The 16,167-nt window shown below is 43.0% G+C and overlaps 2 long non-coding RNA genes across 2 annotated transcripts; one reads left to right on the plus strand and one right to left on the minus strand.

The window, feature by feature from the left end:
• Positions 1–998: 998 nt before the first annotated feature.
• On the plus strand, positions 999–3,654 carry LOC146491682 (uncharacterized). Its single transcript, XR_014872194.1, has 3 exons — positions 999–1,110; positions 1,199–1,542; positions 1,769–3,654. It is a non-coding gene; the product is annotated as an uncharacterized LOC146491682 (long non-coding RNA).
• Positions 3,655–4,348: 694 nt separating this feature from the next.
• On the minus strand, positions 4,349–6,978 carry LOC146491683 (uncharacterized). The gene is made up of 2 exons (XR_014872195.1): positions 6,484–6,978; positions 4,349–5,494 (listed from the first exon to the last, which is right to left on the minus strand). It is a non-coding gene; the product is annotated as an uncharacterized LOC146491683 (long non-coding RNA).
• Between the last annotated feature and the right edge of the window lie 9,189 nt (positions 6,979–16,167).

Genomic DNA, 16,167 nt, shown 5'->3' on the forward strand with positions numbered 1-16,167 from the left:
CTGAAAACACACACAGACACACACACCAGCACCAACAATGTGAGTTGGGGTGAAGGGAAGGAGGAGGTAGTGGTGGTGGTGGTGAAGTAGTAGAAGGAGGAGGAGGAGGGGTGTGAGAGTGATCCACATCCACTTGCGCCCCGGACGAGAAGCTGAAAATGCGTGTTGGATCGGAGGGACAGATCGTTTCAAAGAGAGAAGAGGAAAGAAAAAATGGGAGAAATAGGGGAAAGGAAGGAGAGGAGAGGAGCGGTGAGGTGGAGGGTGGGGGGAGATCCGTGTCCGTCTAATTTAGATTTTCAGCTGATCGGCTCAGAGATCAGGGCTGAGGACGAGAAGCGGAATTGTTCTTATTTTAAAATCAGTAAAGTTTCACAGCCCGCTCTCTACCTCCTCCTCTCCGATGTAAGCAAAATATTTAAAAAATCCACTTCTTTTAATTAAACTTCAAAACAATCATTTTCTAGTTTTTTGCGCTTTTTTTTTAGGGAGAACAAACTCACATTTCAGTCACTCTGTTCTTCTAAAAAACGGAGGGCTTTCCCTGGGATTTAAAAGTCACGCAACTCCCGATAAACACTTGAGCAAAAATTGCTCTTTCAGGTTTAATAAAGTGAAACTCCGCTAATAAATAACAGATGGACAGGGGGGGGGGATAATTGTTCAAATGTGCCAAAAGAAGAAGAAGAAGAAAGAGGAGAGAGGAAAAAAAAAGCTTTAAGGCACAAATGGCGCATAAACATAAAAGTAGAAGAAGCGATTAGAGCCAAATTGCGCGTTTCGCCTGCGAATCTATCAGCGCAAATCGCCGTTACTGGGAGAAGTGGTTATTGGAGTGGAGAGCTGAGTGAGCGAGCGAATGGGAGAAATGGTTCAAATAAGATCCAGAACGAGAGGAAATAAATAAATGAATAAAAAAAAACAAAGACACCCGTACGGAATCGCCTTTTTTTTCCTCCGGGTCTCCGGGCTGTGCGGCGACAGACGCCCGACAAAAAGCAGCTTCTCCCCGACTGTCACAACCCCGCAGGACGCCTCTACAGGACACCGCGGAGGGAGACGGCGAGTAGAGCGCAGGGAGGCGTGCGTCTGCGTGTGTGTGGGAAAAATGTAAAAAGCGGATGAATTTTTTTTCCTTTAAAGAAAATTAAATAAATATTTTTTTTAAACCCAAGCGCACCTTTCTCCACCTGCGCAGGTAAGTCGAAGTTTCGGAGCTCCCAAACTCTGGCGCGAGCGCGTGGAAGTTGTAATATCCGACACAATTTGTCCGCGAGACAGCGAGCTACAGCGCGAGAGCGACAGAGAGAGAGAGAAGGAGAGAGAGCGCGAGAGAAGAGGAATATAAAAGAAAAAAAAGAGTGGAATGATAGAAAAGTAAGGATGCACATACCTGCTCGGCTCTGTTTTTTCTCTTTTGGGTTTTTCTTTTTGTTGTTTTGTTCTTTTTTTTTTTGCTTTTTTTAAAAGGAGGGTCCAGAGGCTTCTTTTTGCGGGGAAGAGGAGCTGCGAGGACGGGCTGATAGCGGGAGCTTGGCGGCGGTGAGCGGGTCCTGTTCCACCGGTGATGATAAAGCCTTAGAAATAAAAGCCTTAGAAATAGTTGGGAGGAGGGAGGGACCGCTATTCCTGCTAGGGCAGGTTTACAACTGATGTCTTACACCCACTCCAGGAAACAAACCTGGGTAGGGACTGACGTGTTACGCCTCTTCTAATGACATTTTTTTTTCCCTTTCCACCTCCTTTTCTTTGCCGTGCAAACACACAGAGAGAGGAGAAGCCCCCTGAAACGCACGCCACCTATCTTCACGGGAGGGGATAATTGAGGAGAGCCAAACGTGAGCATCTTTCTGGGCTCAAGTTTTTTTTTTCCCCTCTCTCTCTCTCTCTCTCCACCCTCCCTCCCTCTCTCTCTTCTTCTTCGTCTTCTTTTTTTCCCCTTTTTTCTTCTTCTTATTTTTTTGGAGCGTGAAACCAACTATGTCGGGCTTCGACACGGAGTAAGAACCAGGCGACAGTGAGTGTGCTTCTTTTTTTAACCCCTGTCTTCTGAGTGTTTGTGTTGCAGAGAGAGAAGATAGGTGGAGGAGGTGAGGTGGTGGTGGTTGGGGGGAGGGGGGCAAAAGGAAAAAAACTCCTAAGAATGATTCATTTATATGTGTTCGCTCGTGGAAATGTGTGCCTGTTGTTAGGAGTAATGTGGTTTAAGTCGCAGAAACAGGAGAGGGATGCTGGAGCTGGTGGTGGTGGTGGTGGTGGGGGGGGGGGGGCAGTTACATGTGTTCTTTATTTAATTATTATTATTATTATTTTGCAATTGGCTGCAAAAGATTGACGGATGTTCGGTTTTTATTTACGCTGTAAAAATATGTAAATTTGGTGAAAATACAGCTTTTCCTCAATTTTATTAGTTTTTGGGTTCTGAAAAAAATGTTTTCGTTTTTTAGTGAAAAATGTTAGAAATGATAATTTTCTTGTTTTCGGCTCGTCTTAATTCTTTTATTTTTTTTTCCCTCGTATTTATTTTTTGATGCTTTTGGAACAAGTTTTGTTCTTTTTTTTTTGCGGTTCGTTTCTGGAGGTGTGTTTAAATCAATGCACCTGCGCGCAAACTCGGCGCATTATCCAACTTAAAAAACTGAAAATAAAACACGAAAAAAAAATAGTCCCATGTTTACCGGTTTGCAGGAGTCCTCGCCGTTTGTTCCCTCGATGTTTGCCGCGCAGCTTCGGCGCGTGTGTGAAGGGAGGGGGGGGAATCATTACATTTTTTCTGTTTGTTTGTTTTTATTAAAAAAAAAAAAGACCCCAACTGGAATGAAGTGAGTGTGATGTCACACCGCCACAGCCGCACGAGCCCGCGCAGGAATATCAGAGGAATATTCCGGGATGGTTCGAGTGATTTTTCCCTCTCTGTCTGTGTGTGTGTTTCTGGACGCCACTTAACAGGATGAATCCCGCATTTATTACAGAAGTCAACCATCTCTGCACCACTCACACAGAGAGAGAGAGAAAGAGAGAGCGAGAGAGAGGGAGGGAGAGAGGGAGGAAGCTCCACCTTTGCAGTGCTCTGATTGGTTATGTAAATAAAGCATTATTTTGCGTCCTGTCCTCCCTGCAGTTCGCCACTATATGGCTAATTAAATCATCAATCAAGGGGCTGAACTGGTTGATTCACCCCCACCTCACCTCAACCTCCCCATCACCTCCACCACCTCCACCCCTATGACCCCCCCCCCAACACTCCCACCAAAAAAACAAAACAAAAACATCAGATGTTGCAAATGAAACTTTTGCATAGAAACCCCTCCTCTGTGTTTTTGTTATTATTATTATTGTTATTGTTGTTGTTGTCTGCAAGGAGAGGAAGTGTCCTCTCTCTCTCATTATTTTTGTTTTTCTGTATTTTTTTAATCACTTCCATCGTTTCTTCTCGTCTCCTTCCTTAAACCCTGATGAGGATGATGTCGAAGGAGGAAGACAAGGAACCTGAGCATGACGAGGACCAGCGAAGCTGCTTCGCCCCCCGTTGCTGTTGCTGCTCAGGGTCCAGAGTGGTTCTGGTTCCGGGTGAATTGTTGTCACGTGTAATTTGCTACCACGGTGTAAACCAAGCAGTCACGCCATAATCCCCCCACCCCCTTTTTCCTCCTCTTTCACTCTCTCTCTTACACACACACACACACACACTTGAACCACAGCTCCAACTCTGCCCCCACTGAGTGGCACCTCTCCCACACCCCCACCTCTCCATCGTCCGTGGGGCCACCACATATTCACCGTGAAAACGGATTACAGTCGGTGTGTGACCTATAGGGGGACCTTGTGCTTAATGAATATATTGGTTTCAATGAAGGGAGGGGAGGGGAAAGGGGGGTACCCAAAACAACACATGCATGATTCATCATTTTGTGTGTGTGCGCATTACCTGCAGAATAAAAAGTGTGAGATAACTGTGCAGGTTTGAAGTGAAAATGATCAAAACGTGTGTTTTTTATGGCTTTATTTTTCTTTTCTGGAAATAAAAAACAGAACATTTCGCAGCACATTACCCGCTGTTGCTTTTTCTTTTGGCTTTCTTTCTTTTTTCTGTCGTTCCTCCTTCCTGAAGTTGAATTGTTGCCCCAGAAAAATCAATAAGTGGGAAATTCACTTGGGTTTTAATGGTTTTTAATGTCCGACGCCTAAATTGGAGCTCTGCAGTTCTGCAGCTGCCCGCCTCAGGCGTGACTGCTGATTACCGAGATTATAATCCTAATTTTCTCTCCCAGCCTCAGTGTGTGTGTGAGTGAGAGTGTGTGTGTGTGAGAGAGAGAGAGAGGAGGCCCACTTTTAGTTTTTTTCGACGGTGTAAACACACAAAGACAGCAGTGCAGAGGCTTCTGCAGGAACGTCTCGCAGTATTTGGAGGATCTGTCGGTCTAATTACGGCCTCTGTCTTTGTGACTGCTGAGCAGTCGGGTTACGCTCGCTGTCAGCTGCTGTTACAAAAAAAAAGAGAGAGAGAAAAAACGCTCCGTGTTAATAATAACAAACGTCACTCATAGGATGCAACTTTGAGATCACAGGCGGCAAACGGGGGAGGTCAGAGGTCAAAGCAGCTGACTTTTAGTGGGTTTTCTGCAGATCGTTTTTGCCCACAGCGACTGAGTCCTCAGAAGATTTCATGTAAACGACCACAAATCAAACCTACAAAAGGCGGCGTATTTACCGCTAATGGGGCAGGAGAAAAAATCAGCAATAAGAAGCCGAATCAGAGGCAGAGATGCGTGCTGTGCTTCAAGCAAAAAAATGCAAAATAAATAAAATAATAATAAGAAAAACTGCTTTGCTGGAATTAGAGAAGAATCTGTGATAGACGCTGTTCGGTGTTACTTTCACCCGATGCTGCGAACTTCTTGCTCTAGAAGAAGCGTGCAGGGAGTCCGTCTGTAACAAGCTGACCTGTTAGACACGTTCGTGCACTTGCGGCTTAACTTCTGTCCGTGCAGGTATCCTTTGAGAAGTGATCCTCTTACAGCTTACTTTTAAACCCCACCCTTATTCTCAAAAGCTTTTACAAACATGGAATCTTTTTCTCTTTTTCTTGCCTTGTGAAAATTTAATCTGCAATCTCTCTGAAAGAAAACAGAGACTATACACACACACACATGTGCTAATATTTACTTCTCCTCTGGCTTCCAATTGTTCAATCAATCAAGGTTTTTTTTTTAGGTTTGTAAAAATTTGCATGTGATTTGGTCCTTTGAAAATATTAATTTGCATACCTCTGTCAGTGTAAATGTGTTTGTACTTATATTAATTTCTACTCGGAGCTCACACACCCCACACACACGATGAGGGATCTGTCAGCAGCAGTCTGAGGTTCAGTATTTTTGCCCGGGGACGCTCCGACCTCTCGATTAGAAGACGGCTAGATCTTCGTCCTGGAAGCTTCCTGATTTCGTGTCGGGTGGTGTTCTCCGGTCTCTCAGTGTAACGGTGTGCACTCACCCTAAACGGACAAGGAGGAAGCAAAAAATAAAGTCTTAATGTGCCAAATATAATAAAAATATAATATTATAATCTGCACTAACTGAATAAAATACAAACCCTAACCCTCACAAAAAAGGTGATTTGTGGGGGGAGGGGGCTTTTGAAAATTATTCTTCTCAGTCTTTGCAATCAGGGAACTAAAACAAATTATTATTTATATTATTTTTACATTTACACCCCCTAAAAAAAAATCAGCTGCAATTTGTCTCAGACATGGTTGGGATTAGGGTCACACATTGAGGATTACAGGTGTGCTACAACCCACTCCATCCCCGCTTTTGCCTGCAAATTGCACCCATCACTCCGGTGTAAATCTCATCAATTAATCTGGAATAGTGTAAATAACTAAGAAAAACCCTCCAGGATCTACGTCGACCTGTTTCCAACATTAAATGACCAAACAACTCCCGTCTCCTGATTGGTGCGGTCGCTTGTGTTACAGCCGTGCCCGCTCTCCCCTCTCCGTGGCCGACATCACTGGCCATCTGACACCGCCGGTGTGTGTGTGTGGTTATTAACGAGGCCCACAATGTGCTAGGGATGTATTTGCAGGGATCAACGTGTCCGTGTGCGTCTCTGGTTTTTGCTGCTCGCTGAAATAAGGCAAGAAGGGAGCGAGAGAGAAGGATGCCATTGCAGAACACGCCTCGGGACTGTTGCATGTACATGCTGTGCATTCAACAACTCAGCCGCCAGGCGTCCCTGATTATTGGCCTAATTTAGATCTGTGAGCATCACGTGACGCAGCGGTGATGAATCTATGCCCAGTCCGGCAGCAGCAGCATCATCAGTAGCAGAAGCAGCTCGACCAAACCTGTTACAATATGAGGGGAATACTCATTGTGGTCGTTTGTGCGTGCTGTTCTCTTATGGTTTAAGTTCAAGGAGAAATAAAAGAGTGTTGCATGACAGTGATGCATTCGGGTGTGTCTGTTATCTAAAACTGACCTGTGCCGCTCAGATCTACACCGCGAGAGCTGTAGAATCAGCCTCGTGGAGGATGACGGCGAGGGGGTGATACGCCTCATTTTGGGTCGCCGAGAGGAGTTTCACTGCTGATGACACATCAAAGAGAGAGGAAAGGTTTTATGTGACTACAGATCAGGTTAAAGATGCCAGAGAGCAGACACATTCGGGCCAAAGCTGAGCTCGTTTTGGCACCGACACCTCAGTCGGGGAATTGCAAGTGTCACGACACACCCGACATCCATCCATTAAGGAGTAGAGCTGATGCCGAGAAAACGCTGTCAGTTGACGCCAATGCCCAGATTTGGGTGAAACTTTCAACGCTATCTGCAGTTACGCACAACTGACATGATGGAGGTCAAAGGTCAAGACGGAGGACGATCCCGATGCTGATGCATTTGGCTTGAAGCTGCTGAAACTGCTGTTTCGTGCCAACAGTTAATAGTTTAATTATTGGCAAAAACAAATCTGACACTTTTCCAAGCAAAACAATGACTCAGCGTTTCCCTCTCAGTTTGGTTCATGACATCAAAGCAGAAAATAGCCTTACAAAGAATTCTGTCCGACATGGGAAGCCGAAACTCCCCAGGGAGAAATGAGAGATTCAGATGAAATTCAAGGTAATCGCGAAGTAGCATTAGTACAAATGTCCCAGTAACATAACTACTGTTCAGTTCTGTACAGAAAATCCCCCACTCCTATAAAAAATACTATTTTGAATATGAGTGACAATACACATAACTAAAAAATCATAGACTGTATATAAAGAATGGCAACTGTAACGTTTCTCATTGGTTTACAGACTATTTAGTATTTTCTCTATCACCATATTGGTTTGCAAACACATCACACACATTTGCAACTTTTGACCTAAAACATTCTTTTTTTATTTTTTTTTTAACCATAATTTATAAAAATTATTATCATGTTGTAGTAAATAAGACTAGAAAGTAGCAAATTACCCTAAAAACTAATTAGGAAAGTAAGTAAGTGAGAAGTAAGCCTGCTTTTTTCAGGCTTCTCTACAACCAGAGGAGTCACCCTCCTGCTTTTTGCACATTTGTGCACTGGTTTCACTCTTCAAACGAAGAGGTGACCGCCACCTTTTTTATACCGGCTATGCAAAAAATCTGAATTTTAAAACGTGCCATAAAACAGTTGTCTAACTACACAGAATCATTGTACATTTGATAAACATGGTTTCCATCATAATCCTACCTAATCCGAAAGTGCTGTTAGGGTTGGCTTTGCTGTTCCTTGTTAATGATTGCGAGGCCATAGCTACACCTGGCTTTGCCACGAATTCTTCGCCAATAAGATGCAGGGTAAAATCATTTGAAGCACTGATCAATGATCGATAAATGATAGTACAGTGAGCCAGGCTGCTGATCAATCTAGAACTCGTGTAAACCAGAGGGTAGGGTTAGGACTAACCCTTACCCTACTTTCTAACCATGTGTGAGAATACGTGCTTTATGTATAATATGTGCAACTACATACCAGGGCCTCTTTGCAACCCCTGGGGTGGCTGTAGCTCAGGTGATTGTGCAGGTCATCCTCTAATTCAGCGGTCCCCAACCATTTTTGCGCCACGGACCAGTTTATGCCCGACAATATTTTCACGGACCGGCCTTTAAGGTGTCGCGGATAAATACAACAAAATAAAACTAGTACCGGTACCGAAAAAAAGAAAATTTATTCATAACACACGTGAAAAGACCCAGGAAAACCGAGTTAACGATAAAAATGATAACAAAATAATGCTGAAAACCGATAAAAACCCTGAAAACTATACATTTCACACCTGAGCCTCAACTCTCGCAGCCCGGTACCAAACGACTCACAGACCGGTACCGGTCCAAGGCCCGGGGGTTGGGGACCGCTGCTCTAATTGGATGTCAAATGTCAGCTGCATCCATCCACCAGTCCATTTACCATTTATCTCTGGCCACTAGGGAAAACTGTCCATTCCTCAACTAGTTGGCAAGCAGTTCCTGGGAGTCGAATCAGTTGCAAGGAGGATGTCGCACCAAAAACCTCATGTGACTGCTTTGATGACAACAGATTTTTTCTGTTGAACATTGTTTGCATAGAAAATACCGACTTCTTGGCAACTAGGCACTGAGTGGTTGTGAATCATGAAAAAGAGCGACTCAAAGAATATATGTGTGTGTGTTTGTGACAAATACATTTAAATTTGATCAGATTCAATCACAAACTGATAGCACGCTGACTCCATCGTATTTTACGACTGAGTTGATGTACCAGGGTTGCTCTGAGGACGTCAACTGACCACAAATCATTGCAGGACTTGTCAGGATCACAAGTTCATTGCACTCGGCCACCATAATTCTGGTCGTGCTGCTGCCTGTGTGATTGTAGCATTAAGCAGCATTTGTTCTTAAAAACTACCCTCCTTTATGAGCACGGAGACTTTAAGGGGCACTTGCAGAGTTTCAATCAACAACTGCTCAGTGTTCAGTTGTGATATAACCACAAAGTCTGACAGTAATATACACCAGCTCCACCTCGTGTGATGGGTGGTGCCGCTTTGCTCATGTGTCAAGGGCATATGACATCTCTTAGACATTAAGTAAGAGGGGATTTTTTTTTATTATCTTTGGGCGATCATCACAATGATTCAGATTTGCCCACAGGGTGGAAATCTAGGTGTCGAGTTAAACTGCTAGAAACTTCAAATCTGCTCGACTCCTGTTGGAGATATGGAGAAAGACAGAGGTTAGACAAAGTTATGAGGATGGACAGAGTTTGAACAACATGCCTGCAGTGGAGGGAGCTGGTGTAAATACAATTATAACCACTTCATGTAGAAAATCAAACAAAGCTGGTTTGACCAGAAAGTGGGTCTAAAAAAAAAGAGGAGGGACATTTTTGAAAATGCACTTCTACAATTCAAAACAGCTGTCAAGTGGCTGCAGCTCAGCCCCTCGAGTGTTAAAGCCTCAGCATACAGTTTGTGCTTTAGCCCCGAAAGCGAGCTTCGCCTCTTTTCAATTAAAATAACGGTTGTTGTTGGCGTTCAGAGGGTTTGAATGCACGACAGAAGTATCCCAGATCACATCTCCTTTTCTGGCTCCTCTCTGCACTCGTTTGTGGCTCTTCCAGCTCTGCAACATCAAACTGGAAATCTCTCGACGGGGTTTGGCTCTGTGATAGCCACCGCAAGAGCCCCGGCACCACAACAACTCCAGAGATTGACGGACAATTAAAGAGCGAGAGGCGAAGGCTGGAGCGTGTGATCTGCGAGGACTCTTCAAACATGCAAAATGAATTTAGTTTACATTGGCCGTGAGGAAGAAAAAGGGCGAGAGGAGGAAAAACTGCTCTTTTTCTGAGCATTTCTGATCTCTCTCAGTTGGACAAGAAAGCTCGCAGAGAGAACAAGATCGCTGCATAGCAGATTGGTGCAGAAACAAATGCTCACACTAAAAAAAGTATTGATTCTTCATGTTGTTCTTGTTAGCTGAAAAACCCGAGCAGAGTCTTCTACAAATGACCACGACTGAGCTACTTTAAAGACAAACACATCGTGTGCCCTTTTCTCCTGTGGACAGTCTTCAAAAAAGAGGGGAAAAAAGCAACCGTGTGGGAAAGAAAGCTGAATGAAAACTTTTATTTTAGCCAGACACACACTGACATCTTTTGTCATGTTCACGTGACACAAAGGTTAACCAGCAACAGCGTAAAATGTAAAGAAAGCCCAGCAGATCGGGACTATTTAATTTTTGTTAAACTGTAATTTAGGAAAGTCAAACATGAGCTTTTTAAATATGTCATATTCAGTGTACAAGTACATAACTGTATGAATGTATGTATTATTTTCTTGGACGTAACTGACATTTAGAGTAGATGTATAGTACTGTGCAAAAGTCTTGAGCCACCCCTCATTGTCATTTTTTTAAAGTGGTCTTGAGCAATAGTTCTCCAGGCTTCCTCGAGGTATTTCAAAGTTTTTCTTTGGACGTTGGCTTTTTTTTCACTCATTTTCTAATCAGTTCTTGTATTCACCATTTTCAGAGGAATTCTAGTTTATTAAGCCACTTAGCAGTGACCTATGAATTATTTGACATTTTGTTACTAGCAGCCTGTCTCAAAAAACAGATCTTTTTTCAGTTAAATCTATGAAAAATGTCAAAGATAACAGTCTGACAAATTTAAAATACAATTTTAAATTTGTCAAACTGTCATAACTTCATAACTTGTCATATAAAACTTCTCATGGTGTGCAGTGTGTCCTCGAAAAATTAAGGAAACTGGAAATGTGGAAGACAAAAGAAGAAAAAAACTACAGTAACTACTATCTACTAAAACTACTATTTACAGCAGGTGAACTGTATCGGAAAGTCATGACCTTAAGAAACAGGAACAAATCCAGCAAAGGCCTGACACAGGACCTAAGAGATCCATCTGAACCCTCAACTGATTCATCTGCTGTTCACTGAAGCCTCATCTGAAATGGTCTCTGTGGAAGGATGGCTGTCAAGAAGCCATTCTTGACAGGGAGAAAAGGCTGAGGTATTCCAAATTACAAGACTGCAGATTGCACTAAACTGAAAATTAGTGGAAGTAGGTCTGATGGAGTGATGAATCCAAATTTGACATTTTGGGTTCAAATCATCATCAGTATGTACAAAGATCAGCAGGAAGGAACAACAGTGTGTGGCTACAGCCATCTGTAAAACGCAATGGAGGCTCTGTCATGGTTTGAGGTACATTTCGGTCTGTGGTGTTGGCAATCTTGTCAAAATTAATTAATTATGAACACAGAAAGTACCATCAGGTTTGATTTGCCATGCAATACAATCTGGAAAGCATCTGATTGTCAACAGCATTATTTTTTATCATGTCAATGATCCCAAACACACTGCCAATGCAGTAAAATCATACCTGGATAGAAAAACACACAGTGGAACACTATCAGTCATGGATTGGCCTCCCCAGAGCCCGGACCTCAACATTATTGAAGCAGTGTTGGGTCATCTTGAACAGAGAACAGAACAAAAGGCAGAAACATCCAAAGAAGAGGTTTGAATGTCCTTCAAGAAGCCTGGAGAACTATTCCTGAAGACGACTTAAAGACATGACAAGAAAGCTGCCTAAGAGAGTTCAGACTGTGCTGAAGAATAAAGGTGGTCACAACAAATATTGAATTTCAAGCTTGTTAGAATTGTACAAACTCTGGATTTTGCCGTATATGCTGCATTTACACATATATTTGCACATGTCAATAAACCAGCCCATCTGTTTTCCATTTTCCTAGAAAAATATAAAGAAAGGAGGGGTGGCTTAAGATAATTGCACTGCACTAGAAAATAGATTGATTTCAATAGAGAACAGCTATGTTGAGGCAGATCAAAAAGGAGATACAGAAAATGGAGTGATAACTACATAGAAAGAATATAGAGAGATATGGAGAATATAAATACAGAGAATAGACACATAGAGATAATGATATAGAAAGCAGAGATGGAAAAATAAAGAATAGACAGAAAGATGCAGATCACAGAGAAAATAGAAATATGGAGATCTAAGGAATATAGATATAGAGAACAGAGATATAGAAAAATCAGTTATTTCTTGTAAAAACCAATATCAGAAACGCTCTGAGCATGTTTGAACGAGCACAAAGAGACAGTATTTAAAGCGTAGCGTCTGTCTGCTGCCACCAAAACAAATCCTGCACGTTTACTGCACTTCGCAAATAAAATGGTTTTGATTGGGATTCTGATAGATCCCTCAAGAAAACTTTTCACTCCGAGATGAAGGGGGAGAAAAAGAGAGACGACTTATCGCTCACCGAAATGAATAATTGACGGCGTCTCCGATGAATAATTAATCAAACATTTGAATAATTGTTGTAGCTCTAATCTCGACAGACATTTGCATATCGGTGTGCTCTTAATATCTGCCTCCGTATATGAGTTTACATCCTCTCAGGACGCACGGATAGAATTAAAAGATCTAACTTACATCTGCAGAAACCTTGTCCGGCTCCCGGCGAGTTCTCACTCAGAGAGAGAAGAAGCACTGCTCAGAGAGGAAAAGAGTTTCTAAACATATGGATAAAGGCGAAAAATAAGACCTGCAAGCCCACGTAATATTGCAACACCTAGGAATGCAAATACATGCAACTGCAGCTAAAAATTTTCCTTAGTATCGTTTCTTTTTCAAGAATAGGTAAAGTATATGTGGACTGATTAAAAAGGCTGAAATGATTAGCTGTATTAAAAGTTTGTTGGGTATGAAATGGATGAGTCTTGGCTGGAATAATATCAGCCTTTAAAGTTTTTCCCCTGTCTGCTTGTTAGCAAGATATCTTAAAAAGTAAACACATTTGGCTGAAATCAAACCAATCAATTTCGAACCAAACACTGGGTGGGTTTTGGGGGCAAACATTTTTAGCAATAAATAATAATAATGCTCTGTTTTATTATTTTCAATGGTCTATGGGGCATTTACTCACTTTTAGAGCAACATTCAGTTTTTATTCTCTTTAAAGTCTTACTTTTAGGTGCTATAACATTTTAGCTTCCATTAAATAGGCCAAGTTGACAGATTATAATTACATAGACACAAGTTCTATTTAACCAGTTTGCTCTGTCACTAACTGTTTGGAGGGCCGTTGTACTCTCTTCAGATTGGCAAAGTAGCTAACCATCCTCTCAACCAGGGTTGGATGTTAGCCACTTTTTAAGAACTGGTGTTGCCTCCAGGAATGGAAATTTGTGATTTAGCCAACTCACAGAAAAAGAAAAAGACTCAGAGGGAAAGAGACGCAGGCCCTCTATATTCCCCAAACGGTTGCTAGGGGAAACTTATTAAAATGAGGTAGATTGCACTGGACCAAAAACCTCCTGTGGATTGCTTTAGACATTGGCAGTCTGACACAGGCTACGTCCACACTAGCCCGAATAGATTTGAAAACGGCTTCTTCGTCTGAAAACGCTCTGCGTCCACACTAGCGTTTTCAGTCGTTTTTACAGAGTTGTGCGTCCACATTGAAACGGCCAAAAACGCTTACATCCCAGTACTGCGCATACGTGAAACGCAAGAAGATTCGACCTGCCTCATTGAAACTCTTTGAAACGTCGCGCCAAAAGGTCGAGGAAAAGCACAGAGTTTTTTTAAATGGACTAACAATGAGGTGGAGTTGTTGCTGCGAGTAACACAAAGGTACAAAGTTGCAAAAGTGAGTGAGAGTTAAAGGATTTGGAGAAAAGCTATCTGTAGCATGTACCGACTGATATTATTCTTTAATAGGGCTGTCAAAATTGAGAGCAAACAAAACAACTGCTGTATAATGCTCTCCGCTATCTGAGGCTACGTCCACACGTACACGGGTATTTTTGAAAACAGAGATTTTCCGTTTTCGTTTTAAAAAATAATCCCGTCCACACGTAAACGCAGAAATGAAGGAAAACGCTGCTAGGAACATGCTAAAGCAACAGGTGGCGATATATTCCTAACCGTGCAGAAATGTTGGCCAATCAGAAGTCTAGAAGCCTCGGTGGGAAAAAGTAAACAAAGCTGGGGCATAGAAGCAGAACCGAGTCTTATGTGTGGAGGGACAGAAACTGTGTTTGTATATGTAAGCATTTAAACACTGCAGAGAGTACAATTAACAGTAACAGTATTGTAGAAATTCATTTCACCGAAACAACAACATGGCGCACAGTGTGACGTCAAAAAAGGCGCAAACCTTTGATGCTGCGTTTTCTCCGTTTTTTCTTGTCCACACGTAAATGCAAAAACTGAGTTTTCGAAAATATCCACCCTGGAAGGCGTTTTTAAAAATCTCAGTTTTCAGTGACTGAAAACGCTGTTTACGTGTGGACGAAAGGTGCAAACGCATAGAAAAATCGTTGTTTTCAAAAATACCTGGGTACGTGTGGACGTAGCCTTAGTTTAATAGGTCACATGACTGCATCATATGACTAACATGCGTCATCGTTTTAGAAAGTCTGCGTTTTTGCTGTCCACAGTGCAACGCGAAAGTGCTTTCGAGAGCGTTTTCAAAACGCTGCGTTTTCCATCAGCGAAAACGCCATCTCAGTGTGGACGGAAACGCATTAGCGTGGACGTAGCCACAGTCACCTGTAGTTTGCATAGAAGACGCAGGGGATCACAAACTGCTCGCCGAAGTGGTGGTGAAACTGCAACATGTATGATGCAAACCAGAAATGGACACCATTTTACTAACACTGATAATCTCTTCATTATGGCACCTGTTGGTGGGTGGGATATATTAGAGAGCAAGTGAACATTTTGTCATCAAAGTTGATGTGTTAGAAGCCAGGAAAATGGGCAAGTGTAAGGAATTTAGTGAGTTTGACAAGGGCTAAACTATGAGACTGCATCAGAGCATCTCCGAAACTACTGCTCTTGTGGGTGTTCCCAGCCTGCAGTAGTCAATATCAATCAAAAGTGGTTCAAGGAAAGATCAGTGGTAAATAGGGATGGGTATCGTTTAGGTTTTATCCAATACCGGTGCAAAACTGGTACTTTTGAAACGGTGCCGGTACTTAAACGGTGCTCAAACCAGTGCTTAAAGAATGGAGAACACAAAATTGGTCCAAAAACCTCTCATGTTCAGTTGTTTTTTTGTAAAAAGATAACAATGTTAGCCTTTTCTGCAGCTATGGGGCATATATGGTATCACTCTTGGCTGGAAGCAATGCTTAAACAATGGAAAAAAAAACAAACTTTTGGACAAACTTTGTCCAAAAACCTCTCATGTTTAACTGTTTTCCACTTTTTCTTTGGTCATTTTAGCCTTTTTAGCCAGGGTGAAGGGAGTATCTGCCATCAAACAAGAAGACAGCCGCATGTAGCTATGATGATGTTTGCTAGTTCAACTTACATGCATTAATGTACTAACGTGGTTAGCCTACTCAACGTAAATTACACACGAACAACATTAAGCTCCTCACGCAGAGAAGAACGGCTGCTACTGCATCATCATCCTCATCATTTCTGCTACACTGGCAGGGCTACGGCTACACCCGCAGTAGATGCGCTTGATGTGAGGTCTCGCAGCAAGCTATCAAATACGGCGCATTTCTCGGCTTTTTTAAAAAAAACGCTATGTGTTGCCAGGTGTTTCATAGGATTTGAGGTGTTACCTCCTTTGCACAGTATCACAGTATCAGCTTAAAGCACTTGTTGCAGGCTGCTTAGTTTGCATATGTGGCGTGGGTGTGGTCTCTGGCCAGCTGCAGAGGAGGGGTGACACAGTGAGCTCCCGGGGCGGCGCAGGGGCGGGGTGAACAGGTGTGCTGGGATCTGACATTGATTGTGTGTCTTTATATGTTGGCAGTGACAGTCGGAGGGGGAGCAGACGTGACAGCAGAGAGAGAGCGGGAGTGTCGGTGTCAATGAAACCACAACATCAAATAAAAGTTCTGCTGTCAATATATTCGCTCCAGCATATGTTTATTGGGTCCAACACTACACTGGTGCCGAAACCCTGGCGCGATGTCTGGTCCCCAGCCGGCTCCTCCTGCTCCCCCGGCGGCGGCGCCGCCCACCCAGCCACCCGCCCGGCCGCCCGCCCAACCACTGCAGATCTTGGGCCAAATGATGATGGACATGGCGGCGATGGCGGCGATGGCGGCGATGGCGGCGATGGCGGCGATGGCGGCGATG

This window comes from Neolamprologus multifasciatus, chromosome 23, assembly GCF_963576455.1.
Source record: "Neolamprologus multifasciatus chromosome 23, fNeoMul1.2, whole genome shotgun sequence".
Classification (NCBI taxonomy): domain Eukaryota; kingdom Metazoa; phylum Chordata; class Actinopteri; order Cichliformes; family Cichlidae; genus Neolamprologus; species Neolamprologus multifasciatus.